The 15,428-nt window shown below is 47.1% G+C and overlaps 1 long non-coding RNA gene across 1 annotated transcript in view; it reads left to right on the forward strand.

The window, feature by feature from the left end:
- Positions 1-15,428, forward strand: part of LOC138295387 (uncharacterized) — a 54,348-nt gene that overhangs the window by 25,384 nt on the left and 13,536 nt on the right. The gene's annotated exons all lie outside the window — the stretch shown is intronic.

Consider the following 15,428-nt stretch of genomic DNA (forward strand, 5'->3'; position numbering starts at 1 on the left):
CAAGAAGTTTAGTCAAGTCTTTGTACCTCCCTAACTCGCCACGTAGAGAGTCACCCCAAGGGCCAGAAATGTATAGATTTGCAAAACAGGGATAATTGGACGATAAAAGGAATCACAATGTGCCCTTAGGAGCACCGCTGTGCATTGCACCAGTTTTAACCTCTGTTTTTCTATATCCCATCCCCCTTTGAACTAAGTACGGACCCTATTCCTTCCCATGTGCCTGTTTCTTCTAATTCGGTTAGTTCATGCATGGTATTTGTGATGTCAGCAATATAGGGCCATGTGTATGTAGCTTTTTTTTGGTCACAAACGGCCCTATTGCAACAAAAAAGGTGCAGTTTCCTATATACAAAACTCTATTTTGAGATTCAGTAACCTATTACCGAATTGCAAAACGGGTTTGCGACTCATTGTTAGGAAGGGGGAGTGCCACAGGCGTCGCTTCCTAGTAGCGACTCGCAGGGGGATGTATGGTTGTTTTGCAACCGGGAATGCGGTCGCAAACAAATCATAGTTACCACCAATTTAAAATTGATGGTAACCCATATGCAAACGGGAAGGGATCCCAAAGAGACCCCTTCCTCTTTGTCCCGAGGACCACTGCCTACTCTGAAAAAATAAAAAGGAAACTTTTCATTTTTTATGTAATGCATCCCATTTTCCCTTAAGGATAATGTGCTGTATTTAAACATTTTTAAAAAATGCTTTATGTAAAAAGCAGTCGAAGGTATGGGGGTCTGCTGACCCCAGCAGGCCCAATCCCTGTGATTGCAGCCATTCCCAAATTAGCCTCAAATTGCGACCTGCCTCGTAAATATTAATGAGGCAGGTCCCTTGCGACTCATTTGCGAATCACAAACAGTGTCTGAGACACTGTTGTACATCAGGTTTTGCGACTCGCAAATTGCGAGTTGCTAAATCTCACAATTTGCAAGTCACAAAACCTGACGTTTGTACTTGTGGCCCATAATTGTTAATCTAGTTAACTAGTTTAGGGATGTAAGCACAGCATTCTCTAACTCATATTACTTTGCAAACTCTGCCTTCCTCTGCGAGAAGCATATCTAAAGCAAGCCATTGTGAATAATTATGGCTCTAATTGCAAGCAGTTCCTTGTTACTGCATGTAAGGAAATGCCTCCTTGGCATGGTTGCCCCCTGACTTTTTGCCTTTGCTGATGCTATGTTTACAATTGAAAGTGTGCTGAGGCCTGCTAACCAGGCCCCAGCACCAGTGTTCTTTCCCTAACCTGTACTTTTGTATCCACAATTGGCAGACCCTGGCATCCAGATAAGTCCCTTGTAACTGGTACTTCTAGTACCAAGGGCCCTGATGCCAAGGAAGGTCTCTAAGGGCTGCAGCATGTCTTATGCCACCCTGGAGACCTCTCACTCAGCACAGACACACTGCTTGCCAGCTTGTGTGTGCTAGTGAGGACAAAACGAGTAAGTCGACATGGCACTCCCCTCAGGGTGCCATGCCAGCCTCTCACTGCCTATGCAGTATAGGTAAGACACCCCTCTAGCAGGCCTTACAGCCCTAAGGCAGGGTGCACTATACCATAGGTGAGGGTACCAGTGCATGAGCATGGTACCCCTACAGTGTCTAAACAAAACCTTAGACATTGTAAGTGCAGGGTAGCCATAAGAGTATATGGTCTGGGAGTTTGTCAAACACGAACTCCACAGCACCATAATGGCTACACTGAAAACTGGGAAGTTTGGTATCAAACTTCTCAGCACAATAAATGCACACTGATGCCAGTGTACATTTTATTGCAAAATACACCCCAGAGGGCACCTTAGAGGTGCCCCCTGAAACTTAACCGACTATCTGTGTAGGCTGACTAGTTCCAGCAGCCTGCCACACTAGAGACATGTTGCTGGCCCCATGGGGAGAGTGCCTTTGTCACTCTGAGGCCAGTAACAAAGCCTGCACTGGGTGGAGATGCTAACACCTCCCCCAGGCAGGAGCTGTAACACCTGGCGGTGAGCCTCAAAGGCTCACCCCTTTGTCACAGCACTGCAGGACACTCCAGCTAGTGGAGTTGCCCGCCCCCTCCGGCCCGGCCTCCACTTTTGGCGGCAAGGCCGGAGAAAATAATGAGAATAACAAGGAGGAGTCACTGGCCAGTCAGGACAGCCCCTAAGGTGTCCTGAGCTGAGGTGACTCTAACTTTTAGAAATCCTCCATCTTGCAGATGGAGGATTCCCCCAATAGGGTTAGGATTGTGACCCCCTCCCCTGGGGAGGAGGCACAAAGAGGGTGTGCCCACCCTCAGGGCTAGTAGCCATTGGCTACTAACCCCCCAGACCTAAACACGCCCTTAAATTTAGTATTTAAGGGCTACCCTGAACCCTAGAAAATTAGATTCCTGCAACTACAAGAAGAAGGACTGCCTAGCTGAAAACCCCTGCAGAGGAAGACCAGAAGACGACAACTGCCTTGGCTCCAGAAACTCACCGGCCTGTCTCCTGCCTTCCAAAGATCCTGCTCCAGCGACGCCTTCCAAAGGGACCAGCGACCTCGACATCCTCTGAGGACTGCCCCTGCTTCGAAAAGACAAGAAACTCCCGAGGACAGCGGACCTGCTCCAAGAAAAGCTGTAACTTTGTTTCCAGCAGCTTTAAAGAACCCTGCAAGCTCCCCGCAAGAAGCGTGAGACTTGCAACACTGCACCCGGCGACCCCGACTCGGCTGGTGGCGATCCAACACCTCAGGAGGGACCCCAGGACTACTCTAAGACTGTGAGTACCAAAACCTGTCCCCCCTGAGCCCCCACAGCGCCGCCTGCAGAGGGAATCCCGAGGCTTCCCCTGACCGCGACTCTTTGAATCCTAAGTCCCGACACCTGGGAGAGACCCTGCACCCGCAGCCCCCAGGACCTGAAGGACCGGACTTTCACTGGAGGAGTGACCCCCAGGAGTCCCTCTCCCTTGATCAAGTGGAGGTTTCCCCGAGGAACCCCCCCCTTGCCTGCCTGCAGCGCTGAAGAGATCCCTAGATCTCCCATTGACTTCCATTACAAACCCAACGCTTGTTTCTACACTGCACCCGGCCGCCCCCGCGCCGCTGAGGGTGAAATTTCTGTGTGGACTTGCGTCCCCCCCGGTGCCCTACAAAACCCCCCTGGTCTGCCCTCCGAAGACGCGGGTACTTACCTACAAGCAGACCGGAACCGGGGCACCCCCTTCTCTCCATTCTAGCCTATGTGTTTTGGGCACCACTTGGAACTCTGCACCTGACCGGCCCTGAGCTGCTGGTGTGGTGACTTTGGGGTTGCTCTGAACCCCCAACGGTGGGCTACCTTGGACCAAGAACTAAGCCCTGTAAGTGTCTTACTTACCTGGTAAAACTAACAAATACTTACCTCCCCTAGGAACTGTGAAAATTGCACTAAGTGTCCGCTTTTGAAACAGCTATTTGTCAATAACTTGAAATGTATACATGCAATTTTTATGATTTAAAGTTCCTAAAGTACTTACCTGCAATACCTTTCGAATGAGATATTACATGTAGAATTTGAACCTGTGGTTCTTAAAATAAACTAAGAAAAGATATTTTTCTATATAAAAACCTATTGGCTGGATTTGTCTCTGAGTGTGTGTACCTCATTTATTGTCTATGTGTATGTGCAACAAATGCTTAACACTACTCCTTGGATAAGCCTACTGCTCGACCACACTACCACAAAATAGAGCATTAGTATTATCTATTTTTACCACTATTTTACCTCTAAGGGGAACCCTTGGACTCTGTGCATGCTATTCCTTACTTTGAAATAGCACATACAGAGCCAACTTCCTACATTGGTGGATCAGCGGTGGGGTACAAGACTTTGCATTTGCTGGACTACTCAGCCAATACCTGATCACACGACAAATTCCAAAATTGTCATTAGAAATTCATTTTTGCAATTTGAAATTTTTCTAAATTCTTAAAAGTCCTGCTAGGGCCTTGTGTGTTAAGTCCCTGTTTAGCATTGTCTTTTAGAGTTTAAAAGTTTGTTAAAGGTTTGAAATTAGATTCTAGAAACAGTTTTAGATTCTTTAAAAAGTCTTCCAACTTTTAGCAAAATAATGTCTGATACAGAGATGAATGTGGTGGAACTCGACACCACACCTTACCTCCATCTTAAGATGAGGGAGCTAAGGTCTCTCTGTAATATCAAAAAAATAACCATTGGCTCCAGACCTACCAAAATTCAGCTCCAGGAGCTGTTGGCAGAGTTTGAAAAAGCCAACCCCTCTATGATGACATCACAGAGGAAGAAATTAGTGACTTGGAGGCCAATGTCCCTCCTCCAGTCCTAAATAGGGAGAACAGGACCCCTCAAGTCCTGTCTCCAACTGTGTTAGTCAGAAATAGTGAGTCCCTCACAGGAGGGTCCCACATTTCTGAAATCACTGAGGATGCTCTCAGTGAAGATGACCTCCTGTTAGCCAGGATGGCCAAAAGATTGGCTTTAGAGAGACAGCTCCTAGCCATAGAAAGGGAAAGACAAGAGATGGGCCTAGGACCCATCAATGGTGGCAGCAATATAAATAGGGTCAGAGATTCTCCTGACATGTTAAAAATCCCCAAAGGGATTGTGACAAAATTTGAAGATGGTGATGACATCACCAAGTGGTTCACAGCTTTTGAGAGGGCTTGTGTAACCAGAAAAGTGAACAGATCTCACTGGGGTGCTCTCCTTTGGGAAATGTTCACTGGAAAGTGTAGGGATAGACTCCTCACACTCTCTGGAAAAGATGCAGAATCTTATGACCTCATGAAGGGTACCCTGATTGAGGGCTTTGGATTCTCCACTGAGGAATACAGGATTAGGTTCAGGGGGGCTCAAAAATCCTCGAGCCAGACCTGGGTTGACTTTGTTGACTACTCAGTGAAAACACTAGATGGTTGGATTCAAGGCAGTGGTGTAAGTAATTATGATGGGCTGTACAATTTATTTGTGAAAGAACACCTATTGAGTAATTGTTTCAATGATAAACTGCATCAGCATCTGGTAGACCTAGGACCAATTTCTCCCCAAGAATTGGGAAAGAAGGCGGACCATTGGGTCAAGACAAGGGTGTCCAAGACTTCAACCGGGGGTGACCAAAAGAAAGGGGTCACAAAGACTCCCCAGGGGAAGGGTGATGAGACAACCAAAACTAAAAATAGTAAAGAGTCTTCTACAGGCCCCCAAAAACCTGCACAGGAGGGTGGGCCCAGAGCCTCTTCACAAAACAATGGGTACAAGGGTAAAAACGTTGATCCCAAAAAGGCCTGGTGTCATAGCTGTAAACAGCATGGGCACCAAACTGGAGACAAGGCCTGTCCCAAGAAAGGTTCCACTCCAAACTCCCATCCAGGTAACACTGGTATGGCTAGTCTCCAAGTGGGATCAACAGTGTGCCCAGAGCAAATCAGGGTCCACACTGAAGCTACTCTAGTTTCTGAGGGTGGGGTGGATTTAGCCACACTAGCTGTCTGGCCGCCTAACATGCAAAAATACAGACAGCAACTCTTAATTAATGGGACTAGAATAGAGGGCCTGAGGGATACAGGTGCCAGTGTCACCATGGTGACAGAGAAACTGGTTTCCCCTGGCCAATACCTGACTGGAAAAACTTACACAGTCACCAACGCTGACAATCAGAGAAAAGTACATCCCATGGCAATGGTTACTTTAGAATGGGGAGGGGTCAATGGCCTGAAACAGGTGGTGGTCTCCTCAAATATCCCAGTGGACTGTCTGCTTGGAAATGACCTGGAGTCCTCAGCATGGGCTGAGGTAGAACTAAAAACCCATGCAGCAATGCTGGGTATCCCTGAACTGGTGTGTGTGAAAACAAGAGCACAATGCAAGGCACAGGGTGAACAAGTAGAGCTGGAAGAATGGCCCAGCCTACCAAGAGAACAGGAAAGTCAGTTGGGAAACCAACTACAACACAGCAAAAGAAAGGGAACCTCTCTTCTCAGGAAGAAGTTCTGCCCTCTGAGGGAACTGAGCCTTTGGAGCTTGAACCTTATAAGGTTGAGCTCTTAGGCCCAGGGGGACCCTCAAGGGAGGAGCTGTGTCAGGGACAAGAAACCTGTCCCTCTCTTGAAGGCCTTAGGCAGCAAGCTGCTGAAGAGTCCAAAGGCAAGAAAAATGGAACGCATAGGGTCTATTGGGAAGATGGACTCCTGTACACTGAGGCCAGAGACCCCAAACCTGGTGCCACTAGGAGAGTGGTAGTGCCTCAGCTGTTCAGGAAGTTCATCCTAACATTGGCCCATGACATTCCCCTTGCTGGACATTTGGGACAAACCAAGACGTGGGAGAGGTTAGTCAACCACTTCTACTGGCCCAATATGTCCAACATGGTTAAGGAGTTTTGCCTCTCCTGCCCCACCTGTCAAGCCAGTGGTAAGACAGGTGGGCATCCAAAGGCCCCCCTCATTCCACTTCCAGTGGTGGGGGTTCCCTTTGAAAGAGTGGGTGTGGACATAGTTGGTCCACTAGAACCTCCCACAGCCTCAGGAAATATGTATATCCTGGTAGTAGTGGATCATGCTACCAGGTATCCTGAAGCTATTCCCCTTAGGTCGACTACTGCCCCTGCAGTAGCCAAGGCCCTCATTGGTATCTTTACCAGAGTGGGTTTCCCTAAGGAGGTGGTGTCTGACAGAGGTACCAACTTCATGTCAGCATACCTAAAGCCCATGTGGAATGAGTGTGGGGTGACTTATAAATTCACTACACCATACCATCCACAAACTAATGGCTTAGTTGAGAGATTCAACAAGACATTAAAGGGCATGATCATGGGGCTCCCAGAAAAACTCAAAAGGAGATGGGATGTCCTCTTGCCATGCCTGCTTTTCGCTTACAGAGAGGTGCCACAGAAGGGAGTAGGATTCTCACCCTTTGAACTTCTGTTTGGTCATCCTGTAAGGGGACCACTTGCCCTTGTTAAAGAAGGCTGGGAGAGACCTCTCCATGAGCCTAAACAGGACATAGTGGACTATGTACTTGGCCTTCGCTCTAGAATGGCAGAGTACATGGAAAAGGCAACCAAAAACCTTGAGGCCAGCCAACAGCTCCAGAAGTTTTGGTATGACCAAAAGGCTGCAATGGTGGAGTTCCAACCAGGGCAGAAAGTCTGGGTTCTGGAGCCTGTGGCTCCCAGAGCACTCCAGGACAAATGGAGTGGCCCTTACCCAGTACTAGAAAGGAAGAGTCAGGTCACCTACCTGGTGGACCTGGGCACAAGCAGGAGCCCCAAGAGGGTGATCCATGTGAACCGCCTTAAGCTCTTCCATGACAGGGCTGATGTCAATCTGTTGATGGTAACAGATGAGGATCAGGAGGCAGAGAGTGAACCTCTCCCTGATCTTCTGTCATCAGACCCAAAAGATGGCACAGTAGATGGAGTGATCTACTCAGACACCCTCTCTGGCCAACAGCAAGCTGATTGTAGGAGAGTCCTACAACAGTTTCCTGAACTCTTCTCCTTAACCCCTGGTCAGACACACCTGTGTACCCATGATGTGGACACAGGAGACAGCATGCCTGTCAAGAACAAAATCTTTAGACAATCTGACCATGTTAAAGAAAGCATCAAGGTGGAAGTCCACAAGATGCTGGAGTTGGGAGTAATTGAGCGCTCTGACAGCCCCTGGGCTAGCCCAGTGGTCTTAGTCCCCAAACCTCACACCAAAGATGGAAAGAAAGAGATGAGGTTTTGTGTGGACTACAGAGGGCTCAATTCTGTCACCAAGACAGATGCTCATCCAATTCCAAGAGCTGATGAGCTCATTGATAAATTAGGTGCTGCCAAATTTCTAAGTACCTTTGACTTGACAGCAGGGTACTGGCAAATAAAAATGGCACCTGGAGCAAAAGAAAAGACAGCATTCTCCACACCTGATGGGCATTATCAGTTTACTGTTATGCCCTTTGGTTTAAAGAATGCCCCTGCCACCTTCCAAAGGTTGGTGAATCAAGTCCTTGCTGGCTTGGAGTCCTTTAGCACAGCTTATCTTGATGATATTGCTGTCTTTAGCTCCACCTGGCAGGATCACCTGGTCCACCTGAAGAAGGTTTTGAAGGCTCTGCAATCTGCAGGCCTCTCTATCAAGGCATCCAAATGCCAGATAGGGCAGGGAACTGTGGTTTACTTGGGCCACCTTGTAGGTGGAGGCCAAGTTCAGCCACTCCAACCCAAGATCCAGACTATTCTGGACTGGGTAGCTCCAAAAACCCAGACTCAAGTCAGGGCATTCCTTGGCTTGACTGGGTATTACAGGAGGTTTGTGAAGGGATATGGATCCATTGTGACAGCCCTCACTGAACTCACCTCCAAGAAAATGCCCAAGAAAGTGAACTGGACTGTGGAATGCCAACAGGCCTTTGACACCCTGAAACAAGCAATGTGCTCAGCACCAGTTCTTAAAGCTCCAGATTATTCTAAGCAGTTCATTGTGCAGACTGATGCCTCTGAACATGGGATAGGGGCAGTTTTGTCCCAAACAAATGATGATGGCCTTGACCAGCCTGTTGCTTTCATTAGCAGGAGGTTACTCCCCAGGGAGCAGCGTTGGAGTGCCATTGAGAGGGAGGCCTTTGCTGTGGTTTGGTCCCTGAAGAAGCTGAGACCATACCTCTTTGGGACTCACTTCCTAGTTCAAACTGACCACAGACCTCTCAAATGGCTGATGCAAATGAAAGGTGAAAATCCTAAACTGTTGAGGTGGTCCATCTCCCTACAGGGAATGGACTTTATAGTGGAACACAGACCTGGGACTGCCCATGCCAATGCAGATGGCCTTTCCAGGTTCTTCCACTTAGAAAATGAAGACTCTCTTGGGAAAGGTTAGTCTCATCCTCTTTCGTTTGGGGGGGGTTGTGTAAGGAAATGCCTCCTTGGCATGGTTGCCCCCTGACTTTTTGCCTTTGCTGATGCTATGTTTACAATTGAAAGTGTGCTGAGGCCTGCTAACCAGGCCCCAGCACCAGTGTTCTTTCCCTAACCTGTACTTTTGTATCCACAATTGGCAGACCCTGGCATCCAGATAAGTCCCTTGTAACTGGTACTTCTAGTACCAAGGGCCCTGATGCCAAGGAAGGTCTCTAAGGGCTGCAGCATGTCTTATGCCACCCTGGAGACCTCTCACTCAGCACAGACACACTGCTTGCCAGCTTGTGTGTGCTAGTGAGGACAAAACGAGTAAGTCGACATGGCACTCCCCTCAGGGTGCCATGCCAGCCTCTCACTGCCTATGCAGTATAGGTAAGACACCCCTCTAGCAGGCCTTACAGCCCTAAGGCAGGGTGCACTATACCATAGGTGAGGGTACCAGTGCATGAGCATGGTACCCCTACAGTGTCTAAACAAAACCTTAGACATTGTAAGTGCAGGGTAGCCATAAGAGTATATGGTCTGGGAGTTTGTCAAACACGAACTCCACAGCACCATAATGGCTACACTGAAAACTGGGAAGTTTGGTATCAAACTTCTCAGCACAATAAATGCACACTGATGCCAGTGTACATTTTATTGCAAAATACACCCCAGAGGGCACCTTAGAGGTGCCCCCTGAAACTTAACCGACTATCTGTGTAGGCTGACTAGTTCCAGCAGCCTGCCACACTAGAGACATGTTGCTGGCCCCATGGGGAGAGTGCCTTTGTCACTCTGAGGCCAGTAACAAAGCCTGCACTGGGTGGAGATGCTAACACCTCCCCCAGGCAGGAGCTGTAACACCTGGCGGTGAGCCTCAAAGGCTCACCCCTTTGTCACAGCACTGCAGGACACTCCAGCTAGTGGAGTTGCCCGCCCCCTCCGGCCCGGCCTCCACTTTTGGCGGCAAGGCCGGAGAAAATAATGAGAATAACAAGGAGGAGTCACTGGCCAGTCAGGACAGCCCCTAAGGTGTCCTGAGCTGAGGTGACTCTAACTTTTAGAAATCCTCCATCTTGCAGATGGAGGATTCCCCCAATAGGGTTAGGATTGTGACCCCCTCCCCTGGGGAGGAGGCACAAAGAGGGTGTACCCACCCTCAGGGCTAGTAGCCATTGGCTACTAACCCCCCAGACCTAAACACGCCCTTAAATTTAGTATTTAAGGGCTACCCTGAACCCTAGAAAATTAGATTCCTGCAACTACAAGAAGAAGGACTGCCTAGCTGAAAACCCCTGCAGAGGAAGACCAGAAGACGACAACTGCCTTGGCTCCAGAAACTCACCGGCCTGTCTCCTGCCTTCCAAAGATCCTGCTCCAGCGACGCCTTCCAAAGGGACCAGCGACCTCGACATCCTCTGAGGACTGCCCCTGCTTCGAAAAGACAAGAAACTCCCGAGGACAGCGGACCTGCTCCAAGAAAAGCTGTAACTTTGTTTCCAGCAGCTTTAAAGAACCCTGCAAGCTCCCCGCAAGAAGCGTGAGACTTGCAACACTGCACCCGGCGACCCCGACTCGGCTGGTGGCGATCCAACACCTCAGGAGGGACCCCAGGACTACTCTAAGACTGTGAGTACCAAAACCTGTCCCCCCTGAGCCCCCACAGCGCCGCCTGCAGAGGGAATCCCGAGGCTTCCCCTGACCGCGACTCTTTGAATCCTAAGTCCCGACACCTGGGAGAGACCCTGCACCCGCAGCCCCCAGGACCTGAAGGACCGGACTTTCACTGGAGGAGTGACCCCCAGGAGTCCCTCTCCCTTGATCAAGTGGAGGTTTCCCCGAGGAACCCCCCCCTTGCCTGCCTGCAGCGCTGATGAGATCCCTAGATCTCCCATTGACTTCCATTACAAACCCGACGCTTGTTTCTACACTGCACCCGGCCGCCCCCGCGCCGCTGAGGGTGAAATTTCTGTGTGGACTTGCGTCCCCCCCGGTGCCCTACAAAACCCCCCTGGTCTGCCCTCCGAAGACGCGGGTACTTACCTGCAAGCAGACCGGAACCGGGGCACCCCCTTCTCTCCATTCTAGCCTATGTGTTTTGGGCACCACTTGGAACTCTGCACCTGACCGGCCCTGAGCTGCTGGTGTGGTGACTTTGGGGTTGCTCTGAACCCCCAACAGTGGGCTACCTTGGACCAAGAACTAAGCCCTGTAAGTGTCTTACTTACGTGGTAAAACTAACAAATACTTACCTCCCCTAGGAACTGTGAAAATTGCACTAAGTGTCCGCTTTTGAAACAGCTATTTGTCAATAACTTGAAAAGTATACATGCAATTTTTATGATTTAAAGTTCCTAAAGTACTTACCTGCAATACCTTTCGAATGAGATATTACATGTAGAATTTGAACCTGTGGTTCTTAAAATAAACTAAGAAAAGATATTTTTCTATATAAAAACCTATTGGCTGGATTTGTCTCTGAGTGTGTGTACCTCATTTATTGTCTATGTGTATGTGCAACAAATGCTTAACACTACTCCTTGGATAAGCCTACTGCTCGACCACACTACCACAAAATAGAGCATTAGTATTATCTATTTTTACCACTATTTTACCTCTAAGGGGAACCCTTGGACTCTGTGCATGCTATTCCTTACTTTGAAATAGCACATACAGAGCCAACTTCCTACAGTGCACTTGCTGTATTTATTGCTCATCTGTCTACTAAGGTTGCTAACTTTCTAATTTTCACATCATTCAGTGCCGCTACCACTGTAGAAATGGTAGCACCAAAAATATCACTCAGGATCTAACCAAGGATCCTTTTGCTTCTTAAATACAAGTCAGTCTTGTCAATTATATTGCCTCTGTTTCCTCTCCTGTTCCATTCCCACTCCCCTATTTCTACTATTGGCCGTCATATTATAGTTGAGTCTCATAATTTGTGGAGACAGTGAGAGATGTGAGAGTGCATTGCTTTCACTAAACCTAGAATACAAGGTTAGTGATTTCTAACACCCTTTTATTTAACCATGGCATTGTGCAGACATCACAAGACTCCAGGAACCACAGCTCAACTAAAATCCAGGGACAGAGAAGTTAGTTACTAATGTGTGTGCGTTAGACATACCAGTGGCTGAGATTAATTCCGGCATTCCATCCACCATTCTTTAATGGCACCCTATGTGGGACCGGTGTGCCCAAACGTGATCCCGTTGCACACAGTGTGCTGGAACCAAGCTATGCCTGGCTGATGAACCTTAATAAGGGTGAAATCGGTCCTGGGTTGCTTGTGTTCCGGTTCAGGGAGGACCTGGTCTGGCATTTTGGCTGGACTGTTCCCATTGGAGCAGGGTCAACATCGATTTGCATTTGGGTGGGTTCAAACAGTAGTGACATGGTGTGCAAAATAATGATAGTCTGGGGTGCAGCCTGAGTAATTACCAGTGGTGGAGACTATTTCAAATATTCCGTCCATCGCTTTTATGTGTACTTTAGTATGACATCCTAAAGGGATGGGTATGCCCGGACATTGGCCACTTGATAATTGGAGCATACATGGCAACATTTGCAAACAGCAAAGTTGGAGGTTTAGAAAAGCAATTCGAGGAAACAAATTTCCCTGTTGACTTGCATTGAATTGGTGTATTTGAAAGACAATGAAAAAAAAAGCAAATTTTTGCTTTAAAAATCTGGCATCTCCCCCTGAATGGTGAGCACTGAGTTGCTTAAAATCACTGTGGCAAAGAGCCCAGGCAGCTGTAATCATCAGAAGAATGGCTACTTAGTATGCCTTGAGTAATTACCAAGGAAGAGCGCATCAAAATTTGGGCTTAGTTCAGGAAATTAGAGATGAAACCAAATCAACACCCACACACTGCCCCTCAAGCACTACTCCTCGATGCTACTGGCCATATAAATAGTTTGCACCTGCAACAGTTATCATTCTCCCAATAATTTGTAAGGAATCTAACCTAACCCGCAAGTGCCATAGGCGATAATGCACTTGTAATATGGAGGATGGCTTATCCACTGTGTTTGTGACGGAGGATCCCACCTGCCACACAATAAATAAAGCTTTTACTTTCTTTTCATTACGCCATTCTCAGAGACAGAAGAGCCCTCTCATAACATACTCCACACTCCATTGCAATCCATCTGAATAGTGCATGAAAATTAATTTGGAATCACTTTTACACAGCAGAGAGATGAAGAGATTTTCTTCAAGCCAAGCAGTATTCAACAAAAGACAGCCAAAATAACTGAAAGCTATCAGAGTAGATAATGAAATATATGAACAGGAGCCACAAGAAAAAGAAATGAGTCACAGCGAATGCTCTAAAGATATGTAGCAGCAATCACTGTGGAAGCTCCCAATATAAACATGTCAAAACACTCTCTTTCTTTCACAATTTTATGATATAATCCACTAACGACCGATTTGCCAGTGAAATAACACAATCATCCGCCCTGAATTACCATCCTTTCAGAGATCAGACCTTAAAACCTTTTATGTTTTCCACCTTTTTTAAACCTTGAACGATCAAAGAGAAAATTTAACATACAATAACTAGTAACATAAGGATAGGAAGATTGGAACAAATCCTACCTCTCAAGGGTGAACTAAGGTCTGTGGATATGATGAAAATACTTGCACCGCCTAAAGTGCTCCGAAAGTGGTGCATTTAACCCGGAAGTGTGTACGCAAACATGTTAGCGATTTAGATCTTGCCTCTAACTGCCATAAACTCTTTCTTCACACTTTCAACCAAACTTAAAGCCTCTGTTTCTGTTATTTGCATGTGCCCTTTTCTGATTTGTCTCTTTGAACTGCCTGTTTTCTCTCATTATGTTTTACCCCATCTCTTTCTGGGATGTATGTTAGGACCTCCCTGCTCCACAGTCAAGACAGGATCCCCTCTACAGGGGAGTACCAAAGAGTCATGCTTCTTTGGATGTCACACAAAGAACTCTAATCAATCAGGGTCATGCACAAAAGAAGCAGGTTCATGAGAGCCTTAAAAGACATAAACCTCATAACCTTTCAAGGCAACCAGGAATTGTAGCTGACCATGACTAATGATGGAATCCTTAATAGATTCCAATTCATATTCAGGCCAACCGTTATCATATTTCGAGATTATAGACTTGAAAGCCATTGGGTTTCCTGAATACCTATGCTGGTGAGCAAAAGGGAACTTACTACCAGACATAGAGGGGAGTGATAGAGAATCCTGGACTGGCATCCTAACTCCTCCAAGGTTAGCCTGTCTCAACGGACGGCACCAGTTTGTGTCGATGTTAGGTAAAAGGTAGATCTATACTGGCTAGAAGACAATGAGAAGATAGGGAATATGATACGTAAAGGTCCAGCTAGTAACAATATATCACCATATAGTACAGATGGAATTATGCTTACCAATTCTAGCAGCAGCCTGAGCTGTTACAAGCCTGAAGCTGGCCAGGAGACTAGAAGAAGGCCCTGGGATGCCACAGCATTACACCGTAAGACCCTACAGAGAAGGGACAAAGACAGCACAACACAAGGCAACACAATAATAGAAAAAGGAAAGAAACAGGGGGAACGGAAAGGTGAAGTAAAACAACAAACATGAGGAAACACAATAACGGATGGAAACTAATACATGAGTAAAAGGCCATTGCAACTACACTGCATATTGCCAGGCAAAGCCTAATAGTCCCAGTGGAACTAAATAGTGCTGTATCTCTCTTCACCTAGAAGTGACTCTAGCCCAGGAAGTGACTAGCTATTGTTATACTAAAGTTAGCAGTATAGATCTTCTGCCCTTCGTAATCTACACTGACCCATTCTCCAGCATCTCTAGCCTGCTTGCGCCTGCCATTTCCTTTGAAGTCTGACATCTTTCAGCCATCGTGGATGGAGCAAGGCTATTTGTAAAGACCCTCACAGGCTTAACCCTAGATGCATGTACACTGGATACATTTTTCATGTCTCTGGCAATTTTAACCTGACTGCCTCTGCCCCTTCCAACTTAAATATCTGACAAGGACCCACAAAATTAGGAGCACAGTATGACTGCATGCCTGGAATGACAAACATTTTATAGATAGCCAGACAATAGGCCCTCTTTTATACTGCGAATGAGCCTGTCTGTGTGTCTGCGGATTATTTGTACACTGTTTTAGCTGACACTAAATATATTTATGCAGATTGTAATGCTTGGGAAACAGAGCAGACATCAGATGGGGCACTACTATGAGACAACATACAACAGTGCAACCAAAAAATACAATAAAACTGTGATGCGCCCATGTATGAGTATAAGGAATTCTTATAAGCAAACCCTACTAACGGAATCCATTTGCTCCAGTCAGAGGTGTGGTCCGTCAGGAAAAACCTTAGGTACTGTTCAGTAGACCGATTCAGCCTCTCATTCTGCCCCTCAGTCTGGGGATGGTGGCTCTTGCACTAATAATGAACAGTGCCTGTTTGACACATTAAGTAATTCAATACCGTGATTTCATGTAATGCCTCTTCTAAATATTGACACTAATGTGCAAAGGCTTATG

This window comes from Pleurodeles waltl, chromosome 5, assembly GCF_031143425.1.
Source record: "Pleurodeles waltl isolate 20211129_DDA chromosome 5, aPleWal1.hap1.20221129, whole genome shotgun sequence".
NCBI classification, from domain to species: Eukaryota; Metazoa; Chordata; class Amphibia; order Caudata; family Salamandridae; genus Pleurodeles; species Pleurodeles waltl.